The sequence below is a fragment of the Lolium rigidum genome, chromosome 4 (assembly GCF_022539505.1).
Source record: "Lolium rigidum isolate FL_2022 chromosome 4, APGP_CSIRO_Lrig_0.1, whole genome shotgun sequence".
Classification (NCBI taxonomy): domain Eukaryota; kingdom Viridiplantae; phylum Streptophyta; class Magnoliopsida; order Poales; family Poaceae; genus Lolium; species Lolium rigidum.
In genome coordinates, this window is record NC_061511.1 from 192,917,720 (window position 1) to 192,926,407 (window position 8,688).

Below are 8,688 nucleotides of genomic sequence, written 5' to 3' on the forward strand. Positions count from 1 at the left end.
ACAACGACCACAAACCTGCTGCATGAATGGCTTGGGCCATACCCAAATCCACCGATTATTTCCATAGGAGCAACGCCTCCAGGGGAGAGAGCCCCACCTCCAACATCATTGTGATGAGGCCACCACTGGACAACTGTGCCACCGAGGTCCGAATAAGATTTGTGTTGCCTCCGAGAGGAGATGGGACGCCGCCTCGAGCATCATTATTAAATTGTATATCTTAGTATTTATTATTGCACATGCGTGTTCTCTTTTGGCATGACAGTGCATGATACTTTCCACATGTTGGGTAACCCTTACATGATTTATATTTTGACTAGGAGTTTAAATTTTTGTTCGATTACGGAACAAACACGCAGTAATTAAGTCTCATGTCTGCCCTTGTGCTAATTAGGAGCACAGTACTTATATTGAACAACTAAATGAAGTGGACTAAAATTTAACCCAACTTGTGTGCAACATTTTATTGAACGAGTTCATCACAATAGTGTTAAGCCAGTCTCTCGAAGAAAACATTACCACTAAAAAACTATAAATTGATTGTAACCGTTATTAAACAACAATAAATTGATTGTAACACCGAGTTATAAATAGAAATGCTCGTAAATTCATCATTTATTTTTTCCTATGTTATTCATTTTTCTTATATACATATTTTTGCATTTCGCAATTCGTTTTTTTCTTTCTAAACATGGTGATGTACGTCTAACAGTATTTCTACAAATGCACGGGTGAATGAACTATGTCTTCAAAATATGTTCATTTCACATGCATGCATACCTGATGCCAACAACCAAAGTTGCATTGTTAATACACAAGTGGTGCATTTTCTAGTAAATACATTCCCCGTACCGGTCCACTCACATTGCGTCAGCATTGAAGGGGGGCATGCAGGATCTCTCCAATTTTTATCTCTCTTTGATACCAATTAAGAACTCAATAGACTATTCGACCAGAACCCTTTTGACAAACCCTATTGGATGTGGTCTTGCACAGCCGCTAATATACAGACACATCAGCAGCGCAGGTGATGAGCTGGATTGCTCAAGAACAGCTAAAACTTAAGTAAACCGCTAAATCATTGAGAAATCAGCAATACCATCTGACATCTCGCATTACTTAAAGCATCCTGAACTAATAATTCGTTAAAGGGATCAAGTTGAAGACTTGTCGCATTGTCTTTATTTCGAAAAATCCAATCTTAAGCAGCACATACAACTTAGTTATGCTTTAAGATATTTAATATAAATGAAACTAGGTCAAAGTTTATTAAAGGACAAATTCTCAGAAAAGATCAAACGTTGCTAGTGTTGCCAGTGGGTGTCTAACGAATGCAACAACATACATTTCCCCACCAGGTTTTGGTACACTATTTAAGTAATAGAAATTCTAAAAGATTATGATTCTATTTCTATTCAAAACTCATATATGACACTCATAAGAGAAAAATAGCATAATCCAAGACCCATATGAAAATTTTCTAAATATGTAATAAAATGACATAATATTTTTTTAAATTGCAACATGATCTTTGATCTGACAAGAAATCAAACCTCCAATATAGTGTACGTACTTATAATGCACGAATCTTATCATCCCTCCAATAAAAAATGACCAACCCAGAAATTTATACTCGTGCATTTTTTATTGGAGGGATGATAATTTCTACTCGTGCATTTTTTTATCTAGATAAGATTAATCAAGCCGGAACAACTTATGCATGACCAACCCGGAAACATATCTTATACAGGAAAAATTCCAAAGGCAATATACTTGCACATAAGCTGAAAATCCAACTTCGTGTTACATACGGGTTAAATAAGTGAACAGCATCATTCGAAATATACATTATTGCTAAATTTTTAGCTGAATCTGTGCATGTGTGTTTTGATGATTCAAGCTGATATATTTTGCTTGAGCAAGACCTGATCTGCTCGAGCTTTGCGATATAGTTTCTATGTCATATACACAAGTAAAGTTTGGAACTCACTGTGCTCAAGGGACAATCTTGCATGGCCTATACCACCTTACAAAAGTGTCTTCAACGTCTTAAGAGTTTGTCTAATATACTTCATTTTCAACACTCTGTTGTTCTTTATTTCAAAACCTTGTACTTATGTAAGTAATTGTTATTTATTTTTAGAGCACCTATGTGGTTGGCAACTTTAATCTTTTGATTTTTTTACTGTGCCTTAAGCAAGAAGATACATTATGCCATTTTCCTTTCTTAGAAGAACAATCACATGTTATCTTCACAAAACTATTTGGAGAACTTCTTTTATAGATTAAACCAACTCCTAGTTTATGATGAAAAACACCAAAAATGGTTTTCGTAATAGGATTATCATGGTATTTCACAATACTAATAATGTTTCTTTCATATGGTGGGGCAAAAATAGACCACGGTGGCTTACGGGTCAACCAACCACCATGTTAAAATGACATTTCTATTTGAAAAATATTATTTTTTGAATTGGTGCAGGAGCTCTCCCTTTTTCATTGATTAAGAAGGAGAACCCAAAGGCCTAAGCCAAACCACACATGTTATATCACATAAAGCAACCACACGCGGGTGGCTAAAGTACATGAATAGGTCTAAGGCACTAGTTGTGCAAAGTGCTTGGTGCCTGCCACGATCTAGGAAAGGGCTTCTTCCTTAAACTTGGTCACAAGGAGTCATGGAATAGAGGTTTTGTTATTATAACACTAGCGTTCCCTCCTTCCGCATCTCCTAGCACACTGTAGGAGAACGTTGCATAGAAAACAAAAATTTTCCTATCGCGAACACGCAATCCAAGCCAAGATGCAATCTAGAAGACGGTAGCAACGAGGGGATGATCAAGACTAACCCTTGAAGAGATTCCAAAGCCTATAAGAGTAGGCTCTTATTGCTGCGGTAGACGATCACTTGCCGCTTGCAAAAGCGCGTAGAAGATCTTGATCACGATCGCTTCCGGCGCCACAAACGGGCAGCACCTCCGTACTCGGTCACACGTTCGGTTGTTGATGAAGACGATGTCCACCTCCCCGTTCCAGCGGGCAGCGGAAGTAGTAGCTCCTCTTGAATCCGACAGCACGACGGCGTGGTGTCGGTGGTGGTGGAGAAATCCGGCGGAGCTTCGCTTAAGCGTGCGGGATGTAGTGGAGGAGAGAGACCGCTAGGGTTTGGGGAGAGAGGGGGGTTGGGCGCCGGCCCTCTAAGGGGTGCGGCCAAGGCTGAGGCTTGAAGTGATCAGCCCCTCTCTATGCCCCTCATTATATAGGTGGAAGCCCCAAGAGTTCTAGTCCAAGTCTTCGAATAAGACCCCAACACTAAAACCTCCCATATGTGGGAAACCTACTCAAGGAGGGAGTCCTACCCAAGGTGGGACTCCCACCTTTCCTTGAGGTGGGTTGGCCGGCCACCCTAGGGAGTCCACCTTGGACTCCTCCCCTTTAGGGTTGGCTGGTCATGCAAGTGGAGTCTCTTCGGGACTCCACTTTCCAAAGTGCCATTCTTCCGGACTTTTCTAGAACCTTCTAGAACCTGCCATAAATGCACCGGATCATTTCCAAACTTGGAATATGACTTCCTATATATGAATCTTATTCTCCGGACCATTCGGAACTCCTCGTGATGTCCGGGATCTCATCCGGGACTCGAACAAATATTCGAACTCCATTCCATATTCAAGTTCTACCATTTCAACATCCAACTTTAAGTGTGTCACCCTACGGTTCGTGAACTATGCGGACATGGTTGAGTACTCACTCCGACCAATAACCAATAGCGGGATCTGGAGATCCATAATGGCTCCCACATATTCAACGATGACTTCGGTGATCGAATGAACCATTCACATACGATACCAATTCCCTTTGTCACGCGATATTTTACTTGTCCGAGGTTTGATCTTTGGTATCACTCTATACCTTGTTCAACCTCGTCTCCCGACAAGTACTCTTTACTCGTACCGTGGTATGTGGTCTCTTATGAACTTATTCATATGCTTGCAAGACATTAGACGACATTCCACCGAGAGGGCCCAGAGTATATCTATCCGTCATCGGGATGGACAAATCCCACTTGTTGATCCATATGCCTCAACTCATACTTTCGGATACTTAATCCCACCTTTATAACCACCCATTTACGCGAGTGGCGTTTGGTGTAATCAAAGTACCTTTCCGGTATAAGTGATTTACATGATCTCATGGTCATAAGGACTAGGTAACTATGTATCGAAAGCTAATAGCAAATAACTTAATGACGAGATCTTATGCTACGCTTAATTGGGTGTGTCCATTACATCATTCATATAATGATATAACCTTGTTATTAATAACATCCAATGTTCATGATTATGAAACTAATCATCCATTAATCAACAAGCTAGTTAAGAGGCATACTAGGGACTTCTTTGTTTTGTCTACATATCACACATGTACTAATGTTTCGGTTAATACAATTATAGCATGATATATAAACATTTATCATAAACATAAAGATATAAATAATAACCACTTTATTATTGCCTCTAGGGCATATCTCCTTCGATCTCCCACTTGCACTAGAGTCAATAATCTAGTTTACATTTGTAAAGATATAACACCTTGGCCTTCCGGTGCTTTATCATGTTTTGCTCACGGGAGAGGTTTTAGTCAACGGATCTGACACGTTCAGAAACGTATGTATTTTATAATTCATTTGCGTCTCAACACATCACTCATTTCCAAATGAGTCGGCATTTAAATATGTTTGGCCTTCTGGTGGAACCTTAATTCCGCGGTCTGAAATATGTCACTAATATTGTCACACACAATATAGCTTCAAAGTTCGACTCGTCGGAACTACACCAAGTTCTCAAAGAACCTCTTGACTTAACATCCTTTGTTATTTTCAAAACAATGACATACTCTGCCTTCTTTTGTAGAATCCATCACAATATTTAGAACTCTTCTAAATCTAGCATAGACAACTTCTAGCTCATTGTGCTACCTTTTAAACAACACTTAGACTAATTTGAGTTTGAAATTATATTTTATATGTGACAAAAACAATATTGGTGTAACACCTTACAGCGATTTGTTTGTCATTTCTTCATACAAAAAAATATATATATATCCTTAGTTCTTCTAAAGTACTCAAGGATATTCTTACTGTCGTCCAATGATCATCATATGAATCATTCTGGTAAATGCTCATAACACTTTATAGCACATGATATCTGATTGTGTACATATTATTCGTGATCTATAATCACTCATGTGTTTTTACTCTTTGAGTGTCAGATACACTCAAGTCTTGTTAAAACTTTACATGACAAGAACATCTTCTTAATATTTCTATATTGAACTATTTCAATATCCATTCTATGTACTTTGACTTAAACTTATTTTGTGTTTCAATCTATCTTCATAGATCTTGACACTAAATTTGTTTCAGATCATTATCTTTTCATTGAAGTTAATTTCTCAATGAAACCTTTTTAATCAAGTATATAATTACATCATTTATAACCAACTATATGTCATCTACATAAGTATTATAAATATGTCTCAGCGCTCCCACTTAATTTCTTGCAAACGCAAGCCTCTTCATCGTCTCTGATGAAATCAAAAACTCTTTGACTATTTCATCTGGTGAAGATTCCAACTCCGCGATACTCATTTTATCCAATTGAACTTTGTATACCTATCTAGTATTCCATGGATCAGCAAAACTCTTGGTTGTATCTAGTATACACCTTTAATACATACTTCTGATAAGTAATGTATTTTGCCATCCTATTAGCATATCTCATAAAAGAAATATGTAGTGATTACTAGACTATAAGCATTGTTACGGAAGATCTAATCTTATCGTAGTCAACTCTTTGAACTTTGTCGTAAACAATTTTTTTCGACAAGTCGAGCTTCTTCAAGGATATTTCATCCAAGTCCATCAATATCATAGATCCATTTACTTTCAAAAAATATTCATCTATCTTGAATTTCATGGCGTATAGCCATTTTAACGGAGTCAGGGCCCATCATAACTTCTTTGTTTGTAGTTGGTTTATCATTGTTCAAAATCAATCCTTTGTCCACAAATCATTTATTTGACCACAAAGTAAACCATACCTACAAGGTTCAATATGTACTTCGATCTTCATGGCTAAAAACACTTTGTAGTCATGAGAGCCATGATCGTCGCGGTCGCTTCCGGAACCAATTTCCGATGCTGCGCTACTCGATCATTATGCTCAGGTTCATAAACCTTATCAAGTTCTATTGTCCTCCCACTCAAATACTTCGCTAGAAACAATTTCTTGGAAATAAGAAACATTGACAAACACTTTTGTCTTTGTCTCGTGGGAAGAATTCCCAATCAAATCTCTGAGATAACCAACAAAGACATTCATCCGATTTTGGTTGTAAACTTATTTACTTATGCTATGCATACCAAAATTTAAGAAAAGACTATCAGGTTTCATACCCATGCCATAACTCGTATGGTGTCATTTCAACGGATCATGATGATGCTCTATTCAGTGTAAAAGCGGTAGTCACTAAAGTATAATCCACAAAAATATAATGGCATCGATATTTTATCTCATCATTGATCCAACAAAGTTTGGATATATCTCTTGGATACTTCATCATCACTATGATACTCCAAGAAACGTAAGTTGTAGAACAATTTCATAACTTTCTTAGATGTTCGCTAAAACTCGTAATTCAAATATTTTCACCATGATCCAATCATAGATATTTGACTTTTCTATTACGATGATTTCCACTTCATGCTGAAATTTATTTGAAACCATTCAAATGTTTCAAACTTCTTTCTTATTGAATATATCCATATATACACTCAATTCATTGTTGAAAGTTTTCATGAAGTAGAAGAATCTCCCGCACACAACTATGCTCAGTGAACCACATATATCATTATGTATGTTTTCACTAAGTTAGTTGCCCGTTCAACTCTCGGCCTATGAACGGTATTTCAGTCATTACCTTTTAGAAAAGATTTTGCAAGCGCCAAACGATTCAAAAAATCAAATGACTCCAAAAATCCATTTGCATGGAGTTCCTTCATGCGTTCCTTTCTAACATGACCTAAATGGCGGTTCCACAAATAAGTGGAATTCAAATCATTTGCCTTATGGCATTTTAGCGTTAGTATTATGTGTGTGTGTTTCACCATTAAGATTTATAATAACTTATCCATCGTACATGGAGTAATGTCATAATTTGAACAACTCATTGTTTTTATTTGACCAGAGCAAAATAACAATTTATTAAGCTCTTTATTATAAATTCTAAGGGTTAGGTAGAATGCCAACGACAAACATAATAACACTTTATTATGTTCCAGACGTGCATTATTACCATATTCCTTATCGATCACTTAGGCCATAGTATTCTTGTATTGCGTTGTTTTTGTATGACACTTCATACCAACCAATATAGTACTTATACCCAAGAATTTCATAGTGTGACTTAACTAGGAATACAACCATAACATGTATATCATTTATATACACCTGAGCTAGAATTTCTAGTCTTTTCTTTTCTTTTTGCCAAAATATCTTTTGCAGTTTCTCTTTTAGCTTTCCTCATTATTCAGAAAAACATTTTAACATTATTAACTTCTAGGTTTGTTGGTCAAATACCAATAATCCTTGAGGTTCTTACTTTAAGTTGATCATCATATGACAAGTGTTTTAGATTTCACTATTAGTAACTTTGTAATATGATGAACAATTTCACTCATAATTTTATCCATTATATCATGACGACTTTCCGAGACCATGTCTGTACATGCTAGGCTCGTAAAGTTTTAACCTTGGTATTCGCATGTGCAAATCTGGCTTGCACCCGTTGTATGCACACGTAGAATCTATCACACCCGATCATCACGTGATGCTTTGAAACGACGAGTCTTAGCAACGGTGCATACTAAGGATGATAACTTCATGGATATGCAAATATTATTAGTGCCCCAATAGTTGGAGGATTGGGACGCCTTGCGTCTTCAACCTTCGTACATTCCCATAAAATTTATGAGTTTATGTAGTCTCACCAAATTATATTCTATCATCTTGCAATAAGGTCTTAGATATCATATATATCTCATACCTTGATTATTTCTGAAAACTAAATTTTTAGCTCCTTACTTTTCAAACAGATTTGAACTTCAAGTTTCACGGAGACAAGATAACTTTAGGTACTAATTGAAACCATAGCTCTCTGAATCAACAATGTGAGGTTTACTAAAAGTTTGCAATAGGACTTAATCATTTCTTGATTCTTTTAACAATACGGTACCAATCCGTAAAGTTTCTTGTCAGATTTTAACAGTATTTCTATCTCAATAACAAGACTAGCGCATGGTAGAAAACGGATGCCAATACTACAAAATTAATTCAAAATACTACTCATACTATGTTTATGATAATTAGTTCATGTTTTAATCTAATTACTAATGAACTCCCACTTAATACAACATCCCTCATAGTTGTTAAGTGGTACACGATCCACATCCACTACACCAAAACCGATCATCACGTGAGATGATGTAGCTTCAATGGTGAACATCAACATGTTGATCATATCATCCATATGACTCGTGTTCAACCTTTCGGTTTCCGTTGTCCCGAGGCCATGTCCGTACATGCTAGGCTCGTCAAGCAAACCCAAGTATTCCGCGTGTGCAACATG